The sequence below is a fragment of the Vipera berus genome (assembly GCF_964194415.1).
Source record: "Vipera berus genome assembly, chromosome: Z".
Lineage (NCBI taxonomy): Eukaryota > Metazoa > Chordata > Lepidosauria > Squamata > Viperidae > Vipera > Vipera berus.
This window is the reverse complement of record NC_138205.1, coordinates 132,278,967-132,291,617: the sequence shown is the minus strand read 5'-3', so window position 1 is coordinate 132,291,617 and position 12,651 is coordinate 132,278,967. Positions and strand designations below refer to the sequence as shown.

The following is a 12,651-nucleotide window of genomic DNA, read 5'->3' as shown; positions in this document are numbered from 1 at the left end:
GGGGGCTGGGTTAGATGACCTCTGAGGTCCCTTCCAACTCTCAATCTGTAAGGATCTCCTGTTCGAGCCGGGGGTTGGGCTAGATGACCTCCGAGGTCCCTTCCAACTCTCATCTTCAGTGATTCGGTCTTTTGTTAGCATTTGCAGAAGAACGAACGATGGAGGACAAGCATGATGCCTTCTGATCCCATTGGGGCCAAGTGTTGAGTCCCTGAGCCCATTTTTGTTTTCTCTTTTTCTTTGACCGAGCGGCCACCGGTCCCTTCCGGCGTCGCTCTCTGGTGACCATCCCGGCGGTAAACAACTCTCCTTCCAGCCAGGTTCCCGCCGACGAGAGGAAGAGATTGGAGCTAACTCAGGGGAGGGACCGAGTCACGGGATCGGAGTCACCGCTCGCTTCCCAGGTCAAAGAGCAGAGAAACAACACCGAGCATGAAGCACCTTGGGCGGATCTTGGGCGTCCTCTTAGCTTTGGGGGCGACGGCCCCCCAGGTGAAGAAGGTGAGCTTCCTTGGGGGGGGGCTGCGGGTGTCAAAAGGGGGGATGAGAAGATCAGAGGGGTTTAAGTGGAGACAGGTGATCAGACGATCCTTCGGATCCAGGGGTGGGCGCTGTCTCCTGCTCGAGCAGGGGGTCGGACTAGATGACTTCCAGGGTCCCTTCCAGCTCTGTCATTCTGTAAGGGTCTCAGGCTCGAGCGGAGGGATGGACTAGATGACCTCCAGGGTCCCTTCCAGCTCTGTCATTTTGTAAGGGTCTCAAGCTCGAGCAGAGGGATGGACTAGATGACCTCCGAGGTCCCTCCCAGCTCTGTCATTCTGTAAGGGTCTCCTGCTCAAGCAGGGGGGTTGGACTAGATGACCTCCGAGGTCCCTTCCAGCTCTGTCATTCTGTAAGGGTCTCAAGCTCGAGCGGAGGGATGGACTAGATGACCTCCAGGGTCCCTTCCAGCTCTGTCATTCTGTAAGGGTCTCCTGCTCAAGCGGGGGGTCAGACTAGATGACCTCCAAGGTCCCTTCCAGCTCTGTCATTCTCTAAGGGTCTCCTGCTCAAGCGGGGGGTCAGACTAGATGACCTCCAAGGTCCCTTCCAGCTCTGTCATTCTGTAAGGGTCTCAAGCTCGAGCGGAGGGATGGACTAGATGACCTCCAGAGTCCCTTCCAGCTCTGTCATTCTGTAAGGGTCCCCTGCTCAAGCGGGGAGTCAGACTAGATGACCTCCAAGGTCCCTCCCAGCTCTGTCATTCTGTAAGGGTCTCCTGCTCAAGCGGAGGGTCAGACTAGATGACCTGCAGGGTCCCTTCCACCAATCTTCCCTCTTCCCGCCATGGTAGACTGCTACTCACCATGCTGTGGGCCACCCTGGCAGCCCCTGGGAGTCAAAGGCCGGCTGTGACCACCTTTTCCCCGATTAGCTGGCCACCTGGGCTACCAAAGGCTGGCAACTCCTGGCTGGCAACCTGCCCGGCGCCGCTCGCCTTACCCGGAGCCAGCCCCGGTCGTCCCCTTGGCCCCTCAGCCGCGGAAGGCGAGTGTGCCACCAGGGCTGGGGCCGAGAGACGGCAAAGATCCACCCCGCTGGCTAGTTGTTTGCCTCCGGCCAGAAGCGAAGATCCACGCCGGGCCAAAACTGAGCTTGTCGATCGGAAGGTCGGCAGTTTGGCGGGTCGAATCCCGAGTGCCGCGCAACAGAGTGGAGCGCCTGTTCCGCGTCCCAGCTTCTGCCAACCTAGCAGTTCGAAAGCACGTAAAAAATGCAAGTAGAAAAATAGGGACCGCGATGGTGGGAAGGTAACGGCGTTCCGGGCGCCTTTGGCGTCTAGTCTTGCCAGCCACGTGACCACGGAGACGTCCTCGGACAAGCGCTGGCTCTTCGGCTTTGAAACGGAGATGAGCACCGGCCCCTAGAGTCGGAAACGACGAGCACGCATGTGCGGGGGAAACTTTACCTTTACCTTTTTTTTTACGTTGCGGCAAATGTCCAGTTCAGCCCGGCACGGGGGTTTGGCTCCGGCTGGAGGCAAACAGCCACCTCATGCATCGTGGCAAATGTCCGGTGCGGCGCAGCGCAGCTGCTTGGCTCCAGCCAAATGCGAACGGCCACCTGGCGTGGTACGGGTGCGTCGTGGCAGAGGGCCGGTTTTGGGGCACGTCGCGGCAGAGGGTCATTTTGGGGCGTGTTACGGCTGCTCGCCTCCTATTGTACTCTAGTCCATTCCATTGAGGATGGCTGCAGCATTCTTATTTATCCAGAGCCTTCCAGCTCTGTCATTCGGTAAGGGTCTCAAACTTGAGTGGGGGGTTGGACTAGATGACCTCCAAGGTGCCTTCCAGCTCTGTGATTCTGTAAGGGTCTTCTGCTCGAGCAGGGGCTGGACTAGACGACCTCCAAAGTCCCTTCCAACTCTATCATTCCATGTTTCTTCAAGGGTCTCCTTCCTGAGCAAGGGGCTGGACTAGATGACCTCCAAGGTGCCTTCCAGCTCTGTGATTCTCTCTTGCAGGACACCAGAAGCGTCCACAAAACACAGGAGCTGAGCATGGCCCAGACAGGACACATCACTGACACCCCAGCCCTGGGCCGCCCCTTCCAGCTGGGGATGCTGTACGACTGCCGCAAGGATGCCCTGATCCCAGGTAGGAGGTGGAGGAGAGGCCGATGGGTGGGCATCCCTGTAGAAACTCTGGTGGGAAGGAGGCAATCTGGGCACACAGCCTGCTAGTAGTAACGGTGAGCTGAGTAGGACTCTCTCCCTGGGGATACGTATCCGGCTCTCGGCCACCCACACAGAGAAGGTCCAGCCCTCGCTACCAATCCCGGGGTGGGTTTCCTCCCCCCCACAAAAAAAATTAAAGTCAATTAAAGCTGGCTCTGCTCGGGCAGCTACTCAGATTGTTGGCCGAGCAGGCACAAAAACAGCCAGGGAGGTGATTGAAGCCTGGGAAACAGGCGACTCGTCTGAGTTGATTGAGGCTGCCCGCAATTGCAGAAGCCGCACCGGCCTTGTCTTTTGCCTGTGCTACCCCCTAGTTCACCCCCCCCAAAAGGCCAGAAGCCCCGCCAGCCTTACCTTTTGCCTGTCCTCTCAACCAGTTGGCTGTAGAGGGGCCGAGACTCGTAGCTGGGGGCGAAGGAGGCGCGGACAAAGGTCCGTGTCTGAACGTCCCATTTCGGTGCTGTTTTATCCCCAGCTTATCAAGTCCTTCGGCAGCCCCAGGAAACAACAGCCCAAGTCTTAAGAGTCAGCCATCAGCACACCCCAACATTAAAAAAAAACCCACCGACAACAGGCGCTGTAAACACCGCACCCCAGAACAGCGCACAATCTGCTGGAGCAGGGGTGTCAAAAACTGCCGGCCCGCTGGCCGGACGCGTCATTCGGAAGCCGTGCCCACCCCATTGCCGGCAATGGCAAAACTGTCCCGATACATTCTGCGACGTAACGTGACATCGCGGGTTTGACGTGTCTGTGCGAGAGGGAAGCTCCCCGAAGATGGAGTCCAAAAGCTCGAAAGGCAAAAAGCTCCGGTCCTGGTGACCGACCCAGATTAGATCCTGTGACGTTTCTCCTCAGAGATGTAGATTCGCCTTCATTCGCTCTCCGGGTTTGGAAAATGGCTAAAATAAAAGGCACTCGACATTCCCCTCCCACCCCACCCCAGAGGGGTGTCATGTGAGGGTGTTAAATTCCCACCTTGTGGCACCGGTGCCTTTCCAGGGGTGGCACGCCAGGACCCAGAAGATCCCTCTGAACCCCTGACGAAAACCATGGTTTCTCCAGGTCTTGAAATCTCTAGGTGCCTAGCAATAGCCTTCGAACTCAGACTTATATACCACTTCATACTACTTTACAGCTCTCTGTAAGTGGTTTACAGTGTTCTGTACCAGCCTGCTACCGGCCCTGCAGAAAAGGCAGGGACAACCCCTTTTACAAGAAGGCAAGAGGCTGGAATTACGCCTGCCAAATTTATTACTACAAAAACAAACGGAACAAGACAAACCAAGAAACCGGAGCTTTAAGAAACATGAACTATCCGAGCAGTTGCCTTCAGCAAACCAGCCCTCCCCACACATTCCCCTTATATAGAGTTCAGGGCGTGGCTTCTCTCTGCCTCCTTCCGAGAAGCCCCATTGCCTTCCTCTGTTTACTCCTAATTGACTGCCTCCTGCGTCGGGCGTCCTTGAACAGGGCCAGCTGTGGGTCATCTTCATCCACAGTCAGGCTCACACAGCTGGGTCTCCGTGGTGACCAAGTGGGAGGGGCCTGGCTGAGGGCTCTCATCAGCAAGATCTTCAACCCGCTCAGCAAGGTCTTCAACACCCCCCTCCTCCTCTGAGTCGTCCGACCCAACTGCCGAACCCACAGGCTGACCCTGAATCACAACATAGTGTCAGGAGATTGCTCTCAACGATCTGGATCCTCATTTTACCGACCTCGGAAGTATTGACTTCGAGCCAGTCAGGATCGAACAGCAATTTTGCTGTCTGACCACTGAGCAATGGAAGGAAGGAAGGAAGGAAGGAAGGAAGGAAGGAAGGAAGGAAGGAAGGGAGAAAAGAGATGGAGAGAAAGGAGGAGAAGAGGGAGGGAGGAAGGGAGGGATGTGAAAAGAGAGGGTGAGAAAGAAGGAAGGGAAGGAACTCACTTCACGGTCCTTTATAGCCCTCTCTGAGCGGTTTACGGAGTCAGCCTCTCGCCTCCAACAACCTGGGTCCTCATTCTACCGACCTCGGAAGGACGGAAGGCTGAGTCAACCCTTGAGTCGGCGAGGATCGAACCTTGGGCGGTGGGCCAAATGAACATGCAATCCTTCATTTTCACCGCCGAGCCACCACGGCTCTTACCACAGCCATTCCCATTCCTCTCTACTCGGTCAAAAGCCTTTGGAATTTTCCACTATTTTGCAAAAGTGGTAGGTGGTTCCTCTGGGGATGGCCGGACAGAACAAACGAGGTCCCTCTCTGCGAAAAAGGAAGTCTCTATTGTCCCAGCCCTCTGTGTCCTCTATCCAGTTCCAGGCGTTTCGGAAGTCTGCTTTCCAATTTCCCTTCCTGTCTTCTTCTCTTCCATGCAGGCGTCACCCTTTGGAACTACAGCTCTCTGCAGAAGGACCTGACCACCAAGCCACAGCCCAAGACCGAATTGGGAATCATTGCGTCCGACAGCATTGGTGACAAGGCCTCCGCCATGGACATCTCAGCATCGCTCAAGGCCAGTTTCATGGGGGGGCTGGTTGAAGTAGGAGGATCGGCCAAGTATCTTCACAATACCAAGAACTCCAAGCAACAGGCCAGAGTCACCATTCACTACAAAACCACCACCAGGTATGAGCAGCTGACCATGAGCCATCTAGGAATCCAGACTATCTCCTACCCAGAAGTTTTTGAGCAGGGCACGGCCACCCACGTGGTCACCGCCATCCTCTATGGAGCCCAGGCTTTCTTCGTGTTTGACCGAGAAGTTTCCACAAACGAGACGGTAAAAAATATTCAAGGAAGTCTCCAGGTTACAATTTAGAAGCTGGTATCAGTCCCAGGAGAAGCAGAGGACAAGCTAAACGAGGAGGAGAAAGAGAATGCTCGGAGGTTCAGCTGCAACTTCCATGGAGACTTTTCTCTGGAGAAAAATCCAGTCACTTTCAAAGATGCCATAAAAGTTTACGAAACTCTACCAAAATTGTTAGGGAGAGATGGAGAGAAGGCTGTGCCTATGAGGGTCTGGCTCTACCCGCTGACCAAACTGGACCCCAAGGCAGCTAAAATGGTCCGTGAGATCAGCCTAGAATTAGTCTTTGATGCTGAAAAGATCTTGGAGGACCTGAACGAAATCCAGATGCAAAGCAACGATCTAGCCAACGATCCCATTGCTGAGACCTTCCCTGAGATCAAGAGAAAGATCCAGCGGTTCAAAGATCTGTGCAAGCAACACAAGCAGACTTTCCAGAAACAGCTGGCCAGTGTGTTGCCTTCCATCCGGGGTGGAGGGCAGGAGGAATCGACCCTGGTGTACATATTGATGTCCGTCAACCAGTCGCCCTTCAACCGTCAAAAGCTCTCTGAATTTCTGGACACCAAGAAAAAAGAAATGAATTTTGTCAAATCTTATCTGACTATTCTAAGTGAAATACAAGTTATCTCTTCCCAGAACAAGATGCACGAAATATTTCTTGACCCTCAAAATTTATACGTGGTGTCCTTTGTATTCACTTCCTTATACGAAGAGGAGCCATTTCTGTTGAGCTTAAAGCACTGGCTTCAGGAGCGATTCTTGCAAGAACAAGCTAAGTCCACAAGGTCCACTCCTGGGGTGAAGAAAGGCAAGGCCTGGTTTGAGGACCAGGAGAGGATGCGGAACGCTCGCCAAGCTGCCAGATCCATCCAACACTTTTTCAGTGTCAACCGATCAAATGAGAAGGTCCGCTTTGTCGTGGCCTCACTCCCAGATGTGAAGACCCCAGGAACTTCAATATACCTTTATGAAGACGGAGAGCTGGTCAGCAAGAACTTTGAGTTGCCCTCCAAACCTCTCCCTTTCCTGATTTCTGAACTGAGACACGACAGCATTCAGCTGAAGTTTCAGCCCGCTGAATACGGGATGGCTACAATCTCCAGCTATCTGGTAAAGTACAAGACTGCAGGGGAGGAGAACTGGAAGACCGTGAGGACAGAGGATGCCGGGGCGTTATTCCTGCTGAAAGATCTGCCTCTAAACACAGAGTACCAGTTCCAGTATGCTGCGTGTTGCAAGCTTGGCTGTAGTAAAACCAGTGACCTGAACCCACCCATAAAGACCCTTCCCGTCAGCCCTCCTGAGAAATTAAGAAAGTTCCCCACAGGATCTTCTGCCGTCTCTGTCACCTGGATGAGTCCCAGCATCGTTGCCTCAGGAGTTGTGGTCAAGGAGTACAAGGTGGAGTACAGAACAGTGGAAGATGATTGTGGAAATGACCATTGGAGTGAAGAAAGGACCTGGAGAAAGTCTTATCTGCTTAAAGGTCTGAAGCCCCAGGTGGTGTATAGAATACGGGTGTCAGCCGTGTGTGATAATGGAGCTGTGAGTTTCCCCAGCGAGGAGATAGAGATCTCCAACGTTGCCCACCGGTTCATTCAGAAAAGCTCCCTGGTGGAGGGCAGCCATCCATTAGTGTTCGCTCTTCCTCTGGAGAAATCACAAATAACTTCCTACACCTCCTCTCTCTTTTATGAGCTTGGAGATGTGAACAAGGACGTGCCCAACAAAGCGATCTTGGTGATGGGAACAACACCGTCTGAAACAAACACTTTGATCAACCAGATGATCAATTATATCCTGGGCGTCCAGTGGGAAGATAATTTCCGATTCAAATTCCTTCATGAAACTCCTCCGAGAAGCAAAGCTGGGAGCGCGGAATGGGAAGTCACTGTCTACACTGTGCACCATCAGGAGGGTTTTCGAATTCCCTATTCTCTCACAATAATTGACACTCGAGAATTTGGTAGCGTAACAATGGAAGAGAAACAGGTGAGGCGGCATCTCCAAGAATTTGTCTCCATCGCAGAGTACCCAGGCCGGTTTAGTGCCATCTTCCTGGTGGCCCAGGCTCACCTTGTCCATCCAGTTCACTCCCAGAAATTCATCTTTGATTCCATCCTCTCAATGAGAGGAAAAGAGATAGCGCATAACGTCCAACTCCTGGTCACATTTGCAGATGGGGGGACCTCACCTGTCCTGATGGCTGTTAAGGAGGTTGACTTACTGGGTGATTGAGACGAGTTGGGAATCCCTCTCCAGTTCAGATTCAACCATTCAGCCCTCCTTGCTCACCAGGAAAATGAAGGAAGCCCTAATGCTACTGCTGAAGCATCCTGGGAAAAGAGCAACGAGAGCATGAAGGATTTCTTTGACTCGTTAATGATTCTGGAAGAGAAAAGTTTAAAAGTTTAACCTCGACCGAGGAGGTCCTCACCGAGCCTCAGGAGCTGGAAGCTGCTCTTAGAAAGTCCTCCCTGTCCTAAGATTGAGAAACTTCAACCAAATCTTAGTGAGATTACAAACGATCCATTGGCCGATGGATCGGCTTCGGCCTCCCGGTACTTGGAGGAATTTCAGATTACAGGCAATTCAAGATGACAAGCAAAATCTCCATACAGAAGATCTTAAGGAGGTCCGAGAAGATGTGCAGCTAAAGATCCGATGCGCTGCTGGGATGGAAGAAGAGTTCAACCAGTGGAGCGAGGGGATCACTTGCATCTGTCCTATGAAGACACCTGACATGGGAAATGGATCCCCTCCCTTAGCACTGATGTTGTTACCTAGTTGGGTCATGAAACGTCTGCAAGAAATCCACCAAGCTCAGAGAGCACCAGGGACCCCTTAGATTTCTTTTTTTCTTCTTCCTCCTCCTCCTCCTCCTCCTCCTAGCATTGATGATGTTGCCTAGTTTGATCATGAAACATCTGCAAGAAAACAACCAGTCCCACAGAGTGCCGAGGACTGTAAGGAAATTCTCCTGGAGGCTAAACTACCAAATACACGGACTGAAGCCGACATTACTTTAATACCCAAAGAAGACTGATTTAACGCAAATAAAAAAATTATAAACCAGCATCACTATTAGATGTAGATTACAAAATCTTTGCTTCAATAATGGCAGAAAGACCAAAAGAAATTTTTGATCGAATTTATACACAGAGATTCAAATAGTTTCTGACCTAAAAGACAGATAGAAAATAATCGAAGAATGATTCTTGATGTGTTAAAGAGCAGTACGAAATTCATTCAGGGAAACAGATGGCTTTAATATTCCTTGATGCACCGAAAGCGTTTGACAACGTAAACTGGCAAGAGCCTTGGTGGAGCAGTGGGCTAATGCCTCCTTAAGTAACACCAGCTGCCTGCAATTAGTGCAGGTTCAAGTCCCACCAGGCTCAAGGTTGACTCAGCCTTCCATCCTTCCGAGGTAGGTAAAATGAGGACCCAGATTGTTGGGGGCAATTAAGCTGACTTTGTAATAATGCCACTTGGGGTGTGTGTGAAAGCCCTAATAAGCAGGCATATACATAGAATGAAGGCTACTGCTAAGCTTGTAAGCCGCCCTGAGTCTTCGGAGAAGGGCGGGATATAAATGGAATTAAAATAAAATAAATAAAATAAATCTTGCAAAGTCCTGGATGCAGGGTCATGAAAGGCCAGCATGGAAAATATCCAATGTCCTAACCCACCCAAGAACAAACGATATCTTTAGGGAAACACCCAAAAGGGAACATGTTTGTTACTTCTGCTCTCTTATCTACAGTATGCCAGACTTACTGGGTGAAATCTTTATTGTACGCGTGTCAGCTTTGCTAGTCGTTTCCAACTCTAGGGGCCGGTGCTCATCTCCGTTTCAAAGCCAAAGAACCAGCACTTGTCCAATGACGTCTCCGTGGTCATGTGGCCGGCATGACTAGACGCCAAAGGCGCACGGAACGGACCCGGTCATTGCTGCCGTTGCCGCCGCCGCTGCTCTGCTCCGGCGGGGGGAGGCAAGGCTACACACTGCAAAACGGTGCTAGCCTGCTGTTTTGGTACTCCCCCTCTGAGTATGCACCTCGGCTGGGTCCCAGTGAGCCCCTTGGTCACCCATTGTATTGGCTTATCGCGGAGCTCAACAACCGCCGTCCATGGTCGCCGCCATCTTGAAAAAATAGCTGAAAAAAATAAAAAAAATTCTAAATGGAGATCGTACAGAAAACTTCCGATATTAAAAAGGGCACAAGAGAGGGATGCCCATTATCTCCAGTACTATTTATAGTAACACTGGAAGTCCCGAATAGAAACATCAGACAAGATACAGAAATTAAAGGATTGAAGATAAAAGATGAAAATTACAAATTACAAGCACTTGTAGATGACTTGGTTTTTACACTGGAAGATCCACTGGAAACAAGCACTAAACCTCTGGAGAAAACAGGGGAAAAAATGGAGAAGTGGCAAGGTTGACAACAAAGAGAGAAAAGACCAAAGCGCTAACAAAGAATTTAACAGAAAAACAAAACAAAAAAAAATCAACTAACAAAAAAACAACAACAAAAAATCTTCAAATAGTGAAAAGAAGTTAAGGGCTTGGGAATTTATCTAACAGCAAGATGTGGAACAGTAAAAGAAGATAACTATGTAAGACTGCTAAAACAAATAAAATTGGATTTGGGAAAGTGGAAAAAACTTCAACTTTCAACGTTGGGGAGAATAGCAACGGTGAAAATGAATACCTTACCGAAAACGCTCTTTTTATCTCAAATGATTCCTGTGAGACTGGGAAAAAAGCCTTCTTTGATGAACTGAACGCAATAACGCTGAAATTCATCGGGAAAGGGGGAAAAAAAGGTAGAATTAAAGTGAAAATGCTACAAGAAGCAAAAGACAGTGGAGGATTTGGACTGCCGGATTGGAGGTTATACGACCAAGCAACCGTTCTAACATGGCTGAAAGAATGGATAATGCTTGGAGATAAAAGACTATTGCACCTAGAGGGGCATGAAACGTCTGCAAGAAATCCACCAAGCTCAGAGAGCATCGGGGACCCTACAATCCTTTCTTTCTTTCTTTCTTTCTTTCTTTCTTTCTTTCTTTCTTTCTTTCTTTCTTTCTTTCTTTCTTTCTTTCTTTCTTTTCTTTTTCTTTCTTTCTTTCTTTCTCTTTCTTTCTTTCCTTTCTTTCTTTCTTTCTTTCTTTTTCTTTGGGTCACAAAATGTCTGCAAGGAAACCACCCTGCTCAGAGAACATCAAGGACCCCACAGTCCTTTTTTCCTCCTCTTCCTCCCTTCTAGCACTGATGTTCCCTAGTTTGGTCATGAAACGTCTGCAAGAAATCCACCAAGCTCAGAGAGCATCAGGGACCCTACAATCCTTTCTTTCTTTCTTTCTTTCTTTCTTTCTTTCTTTCTTTCTTTCTTTCTTTCTTTCTTTCTTTCTTTCTTTCTTTCTTTCTTTCTTTCTTTCTCTTTCTTTCTTTCTTTTTCTTCCTTCCTTCCTTTTCTTTCTTTCTTTCTTTCTTTCTTTCTTTCTTTCTTTCTTTCTTTCTTTCTTTTTCTTCCTTCCTTCCTTCCTTCCTTCTCTCTCTCTCTCTCTCTTTCTTTCTTTCTTTCTTTCTTTCTTTCTTTTTCTTTCTTTCTTTCTTTCTTTCTTTCTTTCTTTCTTTTTCTTTGGGTCACAAAATGTCTGCAAGGAAACCACCCAGCTCAGAGAACATCAAGGACCCCACAGTCCTTTTTTTCCTCCTCTTCACAGTCCTCCTCCTCCTCCTCCTCCTCTTCCTCCCTTCTAGCACTGATGATGTTCCCTAGTTTGGACATGAAACGTCTGCAAGAAATCCACCAAGCTCAGAGAGCAACGAGGACTATTTTCTATTAGTAGAATTCCATTTGCTAAGGGCTCATAATGGTGGGTGGGACTCTTTCTGTCCACCTTCAGACCAAACCGAAAAAGCCATATATTTTATCTAAGGGGCTTGCCCGGTGAGCTCACCGGGCCACCTCCAATTGCTGACCTCACACGCTGCCTATATTCTGTACTTGGAAATAAAACTTCATCTCCTCATCAAGCAACTGCCTCCGTTCTGCATCCATTTTCTTAGCTGATTCTCCTTCTAACAATGCCTAGGACAAAACTAGAACTCCCAGCCTCCTAGACTGCGATTAATGCACGGTCTCGGCCCAGAAACCGCAAGCACACGGCCCGCTAGTAGCCGTTAGCTGGGCAGGACCTTCTCCCTGGTAATGTGTAGCCAGCCCACGGTCAAGCAGGCAACAGATCCAGCCACAATGACCAATTACGGCCTGTCTTTCCTCCTCCACCCTGAAAGCAGAATTACTGATATAGTGTAGAACAGGGGTCTTCAAACTTGGCCCTTTTGTGACTTCTGGACCTCAACGCTCAGAATTCCTCAGCCAACTGAGGAATTCTGAGCGTTGAAGTCCACAAGTCATAAAAGGGCCAAGTTTGAAGACCCCCTGTTGTAAAGCATCCTGGCTGAGGAATTCTGGGCGTTGAAGTCCACAAGTCATAAAAGGGCCAAGTTTGAAGACCCCCTGTCGTAAAGCATCCTGGCTGAGGAATTCTGGGAGTTGAAGTCCACAAGTCATAAAAGGGCCAAGTTTGAAGACCCCCTGTCGTAAAGCATCGTGGCTGAGGGATTCTGGGAGTTGAAGTCCACAAGTCATAAAAGCGCCAAGTTTGAAGACCCCCTGTCGTAAAGCATCGTGGCTGAGGAATTCTGGGAGTTGAAGTCCACAAGTCATAAAAGGGCCAAATTTGAAGACCCCTGTTGTAAAGCATCCTGGCTGAGGAATTCTGGGCATTGAAGTCCACATGTCATAAAAGGGCCAAGTTTGAAGACCCCTGTTGTAAAGCATCCTGGCTGAGGAATTCTGGGCGTTGAAGTCCACAAGTCATAAAAGGGCCAAGTTTGAAGACTCCTGGTTTAGAAAATGTCCCAGAGGTGTTTTTTTCCAGAGGCAGCTGGACTTCCCAGATGGCCTCTGACCCTTCCTTCAAACCAGCGGTCCTCTTGGTCCAAAATGGGGACTTTGCTGTCTTCAAAAGAGTGGCCTTGGTCTTTCAAAGGCAGGTGCGCTACTGAATCCGGTCCTGATGGGTTTGTTCTCCTAGGTTGTATAGGAAAATAAATAAAG

General features: G+C 49.8%; 1 protein-coding gene across 1 annotated transcript in view; it reads right to left on the bottom strand.

Annotated features, from left to right (window-relative positions):
• Nucleotides 1–10,551: 10,551 nt before the first annotated feature.
• LOC308678061 (uncharacterized protein) overlaps nt 10,552–12,651 on the bottom strand; it is a 36,755-nt gene continuing 34,655 nt past the window's right edge. Inside the window, exon 6 of the mRNA XM_081344888.1 lies at nt 10,552–12,624. The gene's annotated coding sequence lies outside the window, so the exon portion shown is untranslated. The remainder of the gene's footprint in view (nt 12,625–12,651) is intronic.